The following is a 15,012-nucleotide window of genomic DNA, read 5'->3' on the forward strand; positions in this document are numbered from 1 at the left end:
ATGACTGGGAGGACTTCCTGTCATTAACAACACTGACTTGCACGCCTCCGAAAAGAACATACGGCAAAGTAAAACAAACACTTGAAAATGACAAAATATCACAGACCAGCGAAACAGAGTAGCCAATTGTCACAATCGCTCCCGAAAGTGATAATCAAAGGGATAACCACCATTGCTCTTCCATACCCAGCGAGGCAAGCCACAGGCAGCAGTCTGCCTGCGTGAAAATCTCCGACCTGAGGAAAATGGACGGGCTGATCCCGGCCTCATCCTTCCCAGCGACTATGACAACAACCACTATCACCACTTCCAGCCTGAACAGTGGCCCCATTTTCAGCACTGCATCCATCACTACCACAGCCACCGTACACCCACCATCACCACCACCCTCACTGATGGACCTCCCCTTATCGCCACCACCCTCCACATCCACACACGACATCGACATGGCCCCGACGGGATTAAAAATACCCAGGAAGACCTTCAAGCGCCACCGAGCCAACTCCACTGCATCGAACGTCTCTCCACCAGCAACAGGTTCGCCTCTACCTTCAGCCTGGACGACATGGGCGACAATGCCACTCCACCACCGACAAAACCAGCACCAAAACCTAAGACGAAATGGACCCACCTACCCCTTGATCACCAACAACCATCCACCTCCCGAGCCCCCACTGCACCTCGGCCCCCCCCCCAACCAGACCACTACCAAAATGCCCCACATCTCCTGCATTGTATCCACCACCAGCCAACTATTTCTGACTGCAGCCAAGCTGCAGAAAGAACTGACCGGCCCCCTTTCCATCTCCACCATCCGCGACAGGATGTCATTTTACACCACCAACCCGCGCGACCATGACTACCTTTAAAAAAGCTGGCTGCAGCTGGCTACCAACCCTTCACCTCCCTCCACCCCGACGAACGACAGGACAGGGTAGTCATCAAAAGACTACCCCTCTCCACCACCCCTGAAGAGCTCCTCCAGCAGCTGCAGGACGACGGGTACCCTATGTAATCCGTGTTCCCCCAGCGGATGCCCCCTGATGCAGACACAAAGCTCTTCCTGGTTGCTACCAACCACCAGGGAGAGGCTAACCAGCTCCTCACCATCAGGAACCTTGGCAGCTGGGTCGTGAAGGTCGAGCGGTACCGCGGGTCTGGCAGAGTCCCGCAGTGCTACCGATGCAAGCTGCCCGGCCACAACTCCGCCAGATTTGATTATGCCCTACGCTGCTTCAAGTGCGCGGGGGAGCATCGGTCGCGCGACTGCACCGCCGGCCCCAATGCGAAGAAGTGCTGCCTCTGCGACGGCCCCCACATCGCCACCTCTCCTGACTGCCCAAACCTTATCGCCTTCCAATGCCGCCACCCCCCACGAATACCCAACAACAACCCTACCGCCACCACTGCTCTGCCACCTGACACCACCTCCCAGCGCACCTTCCCTGCCATGAAGGGACATGCGTGGGCAAGGCCACTCCACACCACCCAACTCAGTGCCCCACCCAACACCACATCCAATGCCCCACAAAACCCCACACCCCGCTCACCACCCATAACCGACCCTGACACCACCTCTCTCGGTGACACCGTCCGAGACATCCTCAACCTTTTCCCCACCTTCCTACCCATCATCCGCCGCACCATGACAGCCCTCTCCCGCCCCCGCACCCCAGCTGACAATTGAAATCATAACACAAGCTGTCCTGTCCCTCTTTGATGACTCAACACCCTCCCCTTAAATTCCTTCTTTGGAACTCCTCCCTCCTTCCCAAGCTCCCTGACCTTCTCTTCCTGATCCAAACCCACTCCCCAGATGCCGTGTTCCTCTCCGAAACCTGGCTCACCCCCACAGACCAGCTCCACATACCAGGGTACACCGTCCACCACGCCGACCGTGATGGGAGGGGCGGTGGAGTGGCACTCCTGCTCCACTCCTGCATTACCCACCACCGCCGACACATCCACACCTCCCCCACAACTGAGGCGGTGACTGTGAGGCTGCACGGTGGTCCCTATGCCCTCACCCTCATCTCCCTCTACCTACCCCCACAACACCCTTTCCCCACTGCCAACGTGATTGCCCTCGGCCGGCTCGACGCCCACATCGTGCTGGCCGGGGACTTCAATGCCACCCATCCTTTCTGGGGCTGCGTGACCGCCAACCGGCGGAGCAGCTCCCTCCGTCAATTCCTCCGGACCTCCCACCTCTCCCTCCACGCCCCGCCCACTCCCACCCTTTACCCAGCCCAACGGAACCGGCACCCAAGCATTATTGACTTTGCCCTCTCGTCACACCTCCCCATCATCACCGATCTCCGCACCATCACCTCCGGCACCTCAGATCACATCCCAGTCATCGGCTCTCTTTTCGCTACCTCCCCCACACTGACCCCCACCTCCCCGTAATCGACTTCCCAAAGGCTGACTGGCGAGCCTTTCGCACCACCCTCTCCCACTCTCTCGACCTAACAGTCTCCTTCAACTCCCCTGCCGATATTGACGCCCACACCACTACTCTTACCCAGGCCATATCGGCATCTGCCCACGCCCACGTCCCCTTGGCTCCCCCCAGATCCCGCATCATCCCCTTCCCCCACAGATACGAGAGGCCATGTCCCTGAGGAACCGCTTCCATGAACGCTGGCAGGCCGCCAGGTCCCCGAACAGCAGGAGAATCTACATCCTGCTGCGGGGCTGGTGCCGTCGGTTGGCGGCGAGGTGGAGGGCTCAACAGGAGACAAAGCGCCTCATAGCCCTCTCCTCCTCCACAGGCTCTCTTTGGGCCTACCTCAGAAAACCGAAAGCCACCCCACCACCATCCCACCCATCACCACTCCAACAGGAGTGGCGGAAACTGCCCAGGAGAGATCCGAGGCAGTGGCCGCCTACCTCCAAACTACCTTCACACCCGCCATCAACACCTCTCTGTCCTCTGACTCTTCAGACGATGAGGCTCCCCACCTATCCCACCACACCACACTCCCCATCCTACCAGAGACTCCACCATTCCCCCTGGTCACCCCAAAGGAGCGGCAGTCCATCATCTCCCAATTCCGACTCAATGCAGCCCCGGGCTCCAACTCCATTCCGACTCTACTCCTGCGCTACCTACCTCACAAAGCCCTAGTTCTCACCAAAATCACCAATGCCATATTCCTCCTCTGCCACTTCCTATCCTCATGGAAGAATGCCATTATCTGCCCCATCCCCAAACCAGAAAAACCACCAACCCTCCCCTCCTCCTACCAACCCATCTTGCTCCTACCAATCCTCTCCAAAGTGGCAGAGAAGGCCATCCTACAACGCCTCCTCCCCATCATCAATGACCACCACCTCCTCCCAAACCACCAGTTGGGCTTCCGTCCACACCACTCCACCTCCCATGCCATCGCCCAGGTGAAGCTCCTGGTGGTCCAAGGATTCTCCAGACGGCAACACACGAGCATGGTGCTCCTGGACCTCGCCAAAGCCTTCGACTCGGTCCGGCATGCCCAGCTGATCCACAAACTCTTCGCCACCAACATCCCTCCCCACCTGACCCAACTCCTCTGCTCCTTCCTGGAGGACCGCTCCTTCCAAGTCCGAGTAGAGGGCCAACTCTCCCAACCACGACCAATCCACGCCGGTGTCCCCCAATGAGCCATCCTCAGCCCCCTCCTTTTCACCCTTCGCCGACCTCACCCCTCCCCTAGGCACCTACCTGGTCCAGTATGCAGATGACACCTGCATACTGGCCTCCTCCGACTCAGAGCGGATGCTCGGTGACCGTCTGAGCCGCGGCCTAAACTCCCTCCAGACCCAATTCCTCGTGCACGGCATCGCACTTAACCCCACCAAAACCTCCTCCTCCATCCTCTTCTCCCGATACCACCCAACCCACGACCACCCACCCAGAATCCGCAACCACGTCATACCCTGGACCCCCACCACCCGCTACCTCGGGGTAATCCTCGACTCCGACTTCACCTTCCTACCTCACCTAGACTCCATCCGTACATAAACCCGCGCTTTCATGGGGCAACTGGCACACGTCCTCCATCCCATGTCTGGCACCTCACTCCCCAACCGCATCACAGTCTACCGCTCCCACGTTGTTTCTCACCTCACATATGCCTGCCCGACCTGGGCACACTCTTCCCTTTTCAACCTCCGCCCGATCACTCGCTCATTCTTCCTTGGCACACGCCTCATCCTAGGCCACCCATGCGCCACCCTCCGCCAACACCTCCTCGATCAAACGGGCCTCCCTTACCCCCACCACACCATCTCCCACATCTCACAAAAATTCATCCACAAATGTTCCACCAACCTCAACCCTCTCATCCGACTTCTAGCAGAACCTCCCCCTGTAACTCCACATCCCCAGCGCCCTCTCTTCACCACTGCCCACCTCCTCCTGGGCGATGCCGCCGACGAAGACGTGGCCAAAGACGCTGGAGGGGCTGGCGGATAACATCGGTGGCCAGCACATCTACAGTAGCACTGCAGGACAAAAAACCAACACCACCGCCCACCCCCACAAGTACTGCTGACCATAAGACCCGGCCACCGATCTTCAGGCCAGACCCGAGCCAAACGGGCCTGGCCACACCACCACTTCATCATCAACTTCACATGTAAAGATAAAACCTCACCACTCACCAATCATCAGCCCCCAAGGACTCTATTGCTGGGAGGGGCCCAGTGCCGTGTTATGTAATATACTGTAAATTTCTTTTTCTTGTTTAATGTAATCAAATTTTCTCCTCCATGTGTATATATTTTTGTACCTCTCATTGTAAATAAAAATGAGTGAATTTTTTGGCGGGGTGGACCCCATTTTATAAAAAAAATGTGTAAAATCATTTGGAAAAATAAATACTGTTGAAAAATTTGTTTACATAAGAATATTCTTTTAAATTTTGAAAAATATAAGGAAAAAGCAGTGAGACTTTATGGACAATTTCATAGCTTGTTGTACACACAAACTATTGGTTGGTACCGATACAGTCTCGCTAGCTCTATCGAGAAAATTAATGTTACATTTTAAACCTGCACATACACTTCATGCTTTTTCCCTATTTTTTAAAATTAGAAATAAATTGTGTAAAAAATAGTTATTTTTTAAATGATTTTAGACTTCTTAAAATACTGGGGAAAAATGATAAGGTACCATCAAAATGGTTTAGCATTTTCAACATTTATTTATACTTAAAAATGTAAGTTTTATAAGTATCGAAAATCTTGAAAACTAAGTGTCTCTGCAATGGTTTTTATATAGATATATCTCTCATTATCTGTACTATTTACAATATATTCACGAAATGATAACTAAAAACATAAAAAAAAATTGGTTGTCTGTAGAGTCGGTTTACGGACGATAGTTTAACGTGACGTCTTAACAAAACATTGATGAAATGATTGATCCAGAATAAAAGGAAATATCATATTCGGCCTGAGACTGAGCCTTAATAGGTTTTTGCAACCAAACCATTTAGGCATTAAAAATATTATATTCTTTGAGGAAAATATATTTTTTTAAATTTTTCTATCTTTTGCATGATAAAATCTACCTCTGCATACTTTTATGAATAAAATTGAATCATTTTTATTGAATTATCACTATTTTGTATGGATACAAAGGAGTGAAATGAAATGTGCAATTGAATTAATAAATTTACTTTAATTCTTATTCATTAATTCAAATATATTTGTTACTTTAGAAATGTTGTGTGCGCCTTATTAATTTTTACAAGTACAAAAAAATTCGCAGCAGCCGGGTTTCGAACCAACATCCTTTAGTTGAAGAGTTAGGTAAGCTAACCACACGCCCACGAGACCATACTAAAGTAATGTAGTTTCAGATGTTGTATATATATTTATAAAAATTTTGTTCATGGTAGGGGAATAATATTAATACGATTTTATAACAAATACGCATCCCAAATACACCAAACTTATTTATAATGTGTTACAATATTTTTTAAAACATTGTGCAAAAGATCCCGGGTGTAATTTGATTTATTATGTGTAACTGTAAAACACCATTGTTGGTTCAAAATGTATTTTAATTTTCAACATTACTTTTAAATAACCATACCGATTGTGCTGAAAATCGGTGGACGATCGTTAAATTACCTAATATTAATAATTCAAACGACGAAAATATGATTGAAAAGTCAAATCGATGGTTGTTCCAATCGAGTGGAAGAGAGATGCCACGCATGCGTACAATGAACAAAAAGGACACATCCGTAGTGGGACACTTTTTCGTGCGTGCAGCCGGCGTTCATCTATTTATTAGACGTCTCATCAAAAAAAAACAAGGGTAACTTTATTTTAAGTAAGCCTGTGTCTTAAGGCTGCAGTCTGCCCGGGCACACATGCGGTGCGCAGAGCTTCAGGAAAAACTACGTGATTTAAAAATTACTCAAGATATCCGAGTGGGTTCTGTTTACGAAAAGCATTTAAGTGTTCGCTGAATGCTGAAAGGTAATTTTGAATTCGGATTAAGTTTTTAAACTGTGTTTTTAGTAGAGTGAAAATAGCTAAAAGGCGTGTTTTCGGAGTAATTTTTAGGCATAAAACAACCTATACAGAATCTTGAAACCACTTAAGGGCAGTGCAGTACACCTTTATCTTTATTTCTCCGCTATATAATGTTACAGTCACCGCTCAACTTTCACAGCTACCTATCTTGTGAATATTGTGGTCAGGCACCTGTAATAGGTATGGTTTTTGGCTACATACTATAATTTAAATTATTTTGGCATGTTTTTCCTAATATTTAAAAACATCGGTTAAAACATCGATGTATCGGTTTTCAGAACGAGGTTTTTGACGTGATAACGTCTAATAAATCGATGAACGCTGGCTGCACGCACTAAAAATTGTCCCACTACGGATGTCCCACTACGGATGTCCTGTTTACGCATGCGTGGAATCTCTCTGGTATGTTGCGGACTGTACAAAGAACTCGGCCGGGGTTCGAGGTTATTGTTGTGCACCGCGCCACGGGACTATATTCGCAAGGAAATGGCGTTCTTATAAGTACATATTATTTTAATTACTAGTGTAAATCAGTATATTTAAACAGTGTTGTATGAGTATTGTTTTAGCCATGTAACAAAATATTTACTGCTGGTATGATACTTTTCACGCTTTAGTTTGACATTGGTAATTATTTGTCATGAATTATTATTTGATCAACTAAATTACACACCGTATTATAGTTATGAGCGTACGAGCGTGTAAATATTTCGAGTCCAACAGAGAATATACTAGTTAAAAGAAATTCAAACAAATATTGTGCGTGGAATATTATTAATTTATAACATCTGAAACAATTGTTTCCAATATGGCCTCGTGGCTGTGCGGTTAGAAACGCTGACTACCAATCGATAAGTTACATAACGGGTCAAATCGCGGCCGCTATTTGTTTTTGTACTTGTAAAAATAAATACGGTGTGCACGACACTTCAAAAATAATAAATATATTTGAATTAATGAATGCAAATAAAAGTAAATTTATTAATTAAATTGTAGATTTCATTTCACTCCTTTGTATACATACAAAATAGTGATAGTTCAATAAAAATGATTCGATTTTATTCATTAAAGTATGCAGAGGTAGATTTTATCATACAAAATATAGAAAAATTTAAAAAAATTTCTTCCTCAAAGAATATAATATTTTTAATGCCTAAATGATTTGGTTGCAAAAACCTATTGCAGCTCAGTCTCAGGCCGAATATGATATTTAATTTTCTTCTGGATCAATCATTTCATCAATGTTTTGTTATGATGTCACGTTAAACTAGAGGTGGGTCGAAAAGTATCGACCTGTTACTTTGTCACTGATACGCTCCTGTATCAGGAACGGCATACGAGTACACTTGAAAAGTATCAAGTACTTTAGTATCAGTTCAGAATTCGCCTGGAACAACACCACGGCCAATGTGCGCAGAACCCGATCGCAGATGACGGTCACTTGGGCGGAGCTTGTGAAAGGGGAGGGAGCAGGAACGACGAATAAGGGATAAAGAATGGGAATAATGTAGGGGAGGAAGCGCAGGGGAAGGTGTTGAAGGAGAGGCGCAAAGCGAAATTGTTACGAGTATTTTGGTTATTTTCCCACATCAAAGTACGCTCAGTGCGCAGTGCGTGCACAGTCTCGTTCAAAAATAAAACTAATGAAATTTTAATATTAAAAAGTACATTAATACAAGATATAATATTTATATTTGTGCTCCTAACAGCTATGAAAATGCAAATAAATTCTCAGTTGACACTAATAACAGATGTAATGAACATATGGACTTTTTTTTCCCCGAAAACAATTAGTAACTAGTGTTTTCATACATTAAAAGATTACGATTTTATCAAAAATTAAAAATAAAAAAAAACAGATACGTACATTAGTGAGCATACTATATCAATGTTTACGTTTCAAATGTTTCTTCAGATTAGTCGATGATGATTTATAACTCAGTTTTTGTTTACACAAATTACAATTAGCAAACTCATTATTTTCTGTAAAAAAATTCTACACAAATGAAGTCTTTTTCCTGCACTTTTCCATTCCTTATTTCACTATAAAGATACTAACTACAAAGCATGACAGCCCGCAACAATGTACATGGTGGTAATTAATACACGGCCAGGACGAACTGCAGTGAATGTTAAACTGATTGATACTGGCTGTATCAGGCGGGCATGAGAGTAATAGAGGTAGAGAATTACCGGGCGTGATAAATAATGTATCAGAGACACCGATACCTTTTTACACTGGTGATGATGGCACGGAGGATGTTTACCCTGTAACGATAATGCTGATACCTTGTCGCTTCCTGGGACCGCTACTGCTCTGATACAAAAGTATCAGATAGTTGTAACTAGGTCCATTACTGTATCAGTATCAGGTTGGAACAGATACTGAAAATTGCTGTAACAACCCACCTCTACGTTAAACTATCGTCCGTAAACCGACTTTACAGACAACCAATTTTTTTTTGACATCGATGCTTTTTCGTTTGAACATCGATGTTCATGATATCGATGTTTTTAAGAGCGATGTTGCATCCCTAATCACAAATACAGTAAAATGCTGGCTTCACAATTAAAAAAATTAAGCGAGTGCATAGCAAGCCATGCACACGACCTGTGCACACGACCTGTGCGAACTGCGAAATCGGTTCACAATTGAATTCTTACTGTTAATTTCAGCCAATTAAATTTCGCGAAATATGCGACATCTGTTAGCAGTGTTAGTAAATAAACATATTAACTTTCAAAATAACGATAATACTATTATTATCTCTAAATTTTCTTACCACAATATGGTTAATAAATATAAACATATTTCTAGTCCCGCCAAAAAAGTACCCTGCTCTTCTCCCATTGGCTGTTGTGCCATGCGTACGCGACCGAAATAAAATATATTCATTTCACTCCTATGCGCACGACCTCGCTCCCATGCACACGACCAACTTTCTGCTATTGTGAATCGTTAGATAAGTAAACATGGCGTTCATATCCTATGCACACGACATACTGTTACTGTTACTGTTATTTTTTCAATTGTGAACCCAGCCTAAGGCTGGGTTCACAATTAAAAAAATTAAGCGAGTGCATAGCAAGTCATGCACACGACCTGTGCGAACTGCGAAATCGGTTCACAATTGAATTCTTACTGTTAATTTCAGCCAATGAAATTTCGCGAACTATGCGACATCTGTTCAGTGTTAGTAAATAAACATATTAACTTTCAAAATAACGATAATACTTTTATTATCTCGACATTTTCTTACCACAATATGATTAATAAATATAAACATATTTCTAGTCCCGCCAAAAGAGCACCCTGCTCTTCTCGCATTGGCTGTTGTGCCATGCGTACGCGACCGAAATAAAATATATTAATTTCACTCCTATGCGCACGACCTCGCTCCCATGCACATGACCAACTTTCTGCTATTGTGAATCGTTAGGTTAGGAAACATGGCGTTCATATCCTATGCACACGACCTACTCAGCTTCGCTGTCCTTCGTACAACTTCGAGTACACTCGTATTTTTTTTTTTAGTTATTAAAAAAAATGTGTGGTTTGAAATAAGGCGTGTATGAATTAGATAGTAAGGATGTAAACAGTAACAAAAGTACTTTCAAGGAGTATATAAGGATAAGGGTACTTTATAAAGTGGGTGAAATAAGACACCAGTTAATATGTCAACATAAATAAAGAAGCTATTGCAGAACTGTGTAATAAATGAAGAAAAGACGACCATTTCTGGGTTTGTTGATAGTCAAATATAGTATCACGGCTCTTATATTTTAAAAAGGCTAGGCCACATATGTACCGTCCGAAGCAGCAGTAGTAGAGCCACAGCAGGTAAGACATAGCCTTTGAATGTAATGTTATGAGTTACAAATAATACATTTAATAATAATGCAAAATAATGCATTTAGTTTTATGAGGTCAGGTGATTCAACAGTAAAAGATTAATCCTACATTTTGGAAGACATGGATTTGAACCCAGATGCATACATCCTAATTTTGGTTTCCTGAAATTACTCCAAGCCTATGCTGGCATTGTTCCCAAGAAGTATCCATGTCTTCCATTCTTCGCAGATTTCCCTTGACTTGAAATGGTTTTTGTTAGTCTTTAATGACATCGTCAACAATTCATGCAACCAAATACATTGTTTTTCTCTATGATTTTTTCTCTCTCTGCAATTATGGTGATAATAACCGTTGGGCAGCTCCCATTCATTACACATCTGCAGTTAATAGATATTTTGTGATTAGAGTTATTGTTTTTAGGCATGTTTTCATACAAAATGTGCTAGTTATGGGGACATCAGAAGTATTGGTTCAGCATTGCTCTTAATATACTATTGTCCATTCCCTGTACCAAAAATTTGAAATATTTGGCACAAACTTATTTTTAACCTAAATTCTTTAACATAAACTTTGTTAGACCATTGTATATCCTGATAAATATCTTTCCTACCAGAGTCCCGCGACTCTTTCCCAATGTTTCAACCTATGTCCTGATGTGATTTCACCTATGCTAGTATTAGCTATCCCTTTTTTTCCCACCTCGGGCCACGAACACGACCAGTAACTGTGTCCGACTTTGTGGCAGGGACCACTTTTCTCAGCATCCTCCCAGGACTGCTCACTTCCTAGAGCTCAGCTTAGGATGGCAGCTCCAGTCATGCCCCATTCTAATGTTCCAGGGCTGTCAGGCACATATCGGCACCCCGGGTAGGACATTTCTCACGAGCCAGCAGACAGCGTCCCTCTATTCCACGAATCACCACCCAGAACATTGACCGGTGATTAGCCCCGGTGAGCGACAGTCTTTCTCAAGGACTGGCCACTGGTGTTCGAATGTACCATACCTGACCTCTAGTGGCAGAATCGTAAGTTACTTCCCCTGGGTGTTCGAGTTCTTACTAAATGCTACTGTTCTCTAGTGACCCACACAACAAATGTTCTCCTATCATTATTTTCTGAGCCACCAGAGCGCTCCACCAGTCTCCTCCATAAGCCCCCTTGCTTTTGAAGTTATCTTAGTTTGAGATGTGCGAATCGACTTCGCATCTCCTTCGGCCACTCCACAGTAAATCATGGTGCGATCAGGTGCCGACAACAGTGCCGAGATCTCAAATCCTGTATTTCTCGAACCCTTCCTCGGACATTTTCGAAACTTTTCAGCCCTTAAGCCAATGAATCCCCTCCTTCTTTCAAAGCAAAGCACCGAATTTAATTAAACATCACAGGTGCCATACCAGGGACTTCTTGGCGCGACTTCCGACTGACTGCATCGTTCTCGGCCATCCCTCAGCTAGATTCGACTTCACTATTTCAAATAAGATGTAGTCGCCTCGTCAAGGGACGTTTTTCCAAATCTCGTTTTAAGTTGCCTTTTGTAATCAGTCAGTGTTAATAGTTCATAGTTTGTTAATTTTTTTAAAATCCACATCCACCACGCTAGTTTCGCGCTGAGTTTCGTGGGTACATCGGCAAAAAACCTGCTGATTTCAAGGAGCAACACCCTGTTTTGGTGAGTTTTCGATATCCATTCTCTTTCCCGATAATTACTATTTTTGCAGGAATTTGTGCCTATTTAATGTCTGTCTGCATTTCTACAAGATTTAGGATGTCAACTGGTCGAGCAAATATTAACAACTAAATACTAATGCCACGTAGGTGGGTTTAATTGCGGATCCCAAAAGTCCTTGGGTCATATTAACTAAAAAGAGTTCTTTGTTGCGTTTCGCCTAACCAACGGCCCTGTGCGGGCGAAACTGTGAATGTCTCTGTGATGTAATACTAAGCATTCAAGTCACAACACGCGCCTAGACGAAATATAAAATTGCGTAGACTGCAAAAGTCCCTCAAAAGAGCACTCATGTTTAAGTTAAGCAGCTGGTGGGTTTAGGACGGACGTACAGACTGTCTGCGGGGCCAGATGCAGACGGATTTGGACCTTACATTATTGCTGTGATGAATGCAGTTAAATGGGGCGATACGCTACTGGTCTGCCTCAAGAGTGATGACTAACTGCCGAGGCTGTGAACACAATGTGTTTCCCCAGCTCGGTTCCCACAGAAACATGCTGTGTGCAAAAGAGTAATGCAGGTAATGCTTTTAGCCTAGTCGTGCTAAGACAGATAGAGGTCATTATTTTTTTCATGTTTACTGTGATGCCATCCCTGCTGCCTGTCCTAAAGTGCTGAATTTAAATTACGTGAACAAGGATTTTGACTCGAGGGCGGGGCTCTTTGCCTCGAGGCTGCAGGCAGGGACGCGTCGACAAAGGACTCCCCGGGCTGTTTATGCCACCCAGGATGCCGAAACTAATAAAAGCACACATAAACATAACTAGTTTTATTGACATGTTACACGATACAGTACTTCACCTGGTACAGTACATCTTCACGTAACTGGCCGTATCATCGTCAACCTTCTCATCTCCGCACACACGGCCCTCGAATGGTGGTACTGAATCACGGTTAGCGGAATTCCTTAGAGATACCCCACCGAGGGTAGCAGGCTATCCTGAGATGGCTAGTGGTGGCGATGAAGGCGCGTGGCGTACCTAGCGACCACGGAAAGTGAAAGTCCAGATGGTGAAACGGGAGAATAATTAGCTAATCACTTTATAAATGCCTTAGATGTAACACTGAAATTATACACTACACATGGATGATGGCTGGAACTAATACTAACATTTAAACTATAGAAATTACGTAGTACTCAAACGACTCGTAGTCGAGTCACACACATTTAATTAAGAACCGCGTGACATGTCGTACTGTTAATTTAGGGCCAGCCGGGGAGCGGATGAAAAACGATTTAGAAAGTTACCTATTGAAGCTACATGCTGGTTTTGGAGCGAAGATTGCAGGCTCCCCGTGCGCGGAGCTGCCGGCCCTGGTGAGTGCTGGATGGTGACTCCCGACTCTCCCTAACATCCCGGCCAGGGAGGACTCGAATTCCCGCGGAAAGTGACGGAGCGCGGGAAGATTATGCCGGCCAGTTTTGTGAACCAAAAGCATTTACATTAATTAATTATTAAAGAATGTTAGATACATCAAAAGTTTTAGTTAATTCTTTTAATTATAAATGCATGTGCACTATGACTCAGCTGCGCATTGCCACACCCGGCCGGGCGCTTCGTACAACATAGCCAGCCATGACTTACGTCACGCCGTTCGATGCACTGCCCTCCCTACTCTATTCTGCACGCGCGGGCGTGTTCGTAGCACCGGCCCTAATTCAGGTGATGAGGATACATAACGTCCTGTGCTCTCAGAGGGAGCACCGACGGTGGCATCAACTGGACTACTATTATTGTCTACTTGTCGCTTAGTTTAATTTTTAAAAGTATTAATGAGTAACAAAGTAACAGTAAATGCACTAGTCGAATGCAGCATGGACAGTAATCGATATGTTGGGACGGTTGGCATCCACAGCGCTGCATTTGTCTACCCTTTTCTGCACTGGAGCGTGTTCGGGCCTCACATACTCTGACGAGGGAGCGATGTGTCATGGTGGTCTGTGCGGACCAGAGGAGCACCAACAGTTGGTGTCAAACTAACACTCTTATTTTCTTTGTAAATAAACGAATTGTGCTGTATTTATCGGCAACTTAACAAACTAAAATTCGTTTACTTTTTGAACAAATTGTTGGTTTGATTTTTATTTGGTCGTTTGATGCTGAGAATATTCACCATGAATGGTTCATATTATCTATTTTTAAATATGGAACAACCAAAACACTACATTATATTGTTCTATATTTTTCCCCCTTCAAAACTTTAAATCTCCATAGCTGCAAAGTATACATGTTGAAAATCATAAGTTTAGTTTCCAAAGAAAAAAAAAAACAAACTCACAAGCACATACATGCATGGAGTAAGAAATTGCCAGATGACTGCATGCTGAGATGTTGGTGAAGTCACTTTTTAACCTCGTTGTCATCATATCGCATATGCCCAAAAATGTGATGATGGTTAGTAAGTATGAATTGATGTCGACCCAAGTGTCTCCCCTGATCATAAAGTCTGTTATGCTGCGCCAACCCCTGATCCTCCCCTGCCCGTGCAGTGTGACATTTTAATTTGTATATATGAAGAACATACTTTTTATTTTAATAAGGGGTCATGTATTGTTTTTTAGTATTATTTTTCAGTAATTTTTGTAATTTTATTACTGTTATGTCTTTCTAAAGTATTATTTTAATTGCTGTCACCGGGCGACGAAGCCGAGGCCAACACCCGGAATCTCTCCGAGCGCTGCATGTGTCGCGGTGGTGGGTGGAGGTCGGGCGGGGAGTGAGACGCGTGGCAGGAGAGGGAGTCGGAGTCTGGCGGCCGGAGAGGACAGACGTGTCCTGGGACGAGAGTCGCAGGGCAACGACGGAGTAGTCATCTGGCGGCCGAGGAAGGCGGTCGCACGGCAAGACGAGTGCGGCAGCGAGACGTGAGCCAGAACTGGTGAGACTGGATCCGGGCGAT

This window comes from Bacillus rossius, chromosome 11, assembly GCF_032445375.1.
Source record: "Bacillus rossius redtenbacheri isolate Brsri chromosome 11, Brsri_v3, whole genome shotgun sequence".
Lineage (NCBI taxonomy): Eukaryota > Metazoa > Arthropoda > Insecta > Phasmatodea > Bacillidae > Bacillus > Bacillus rossius.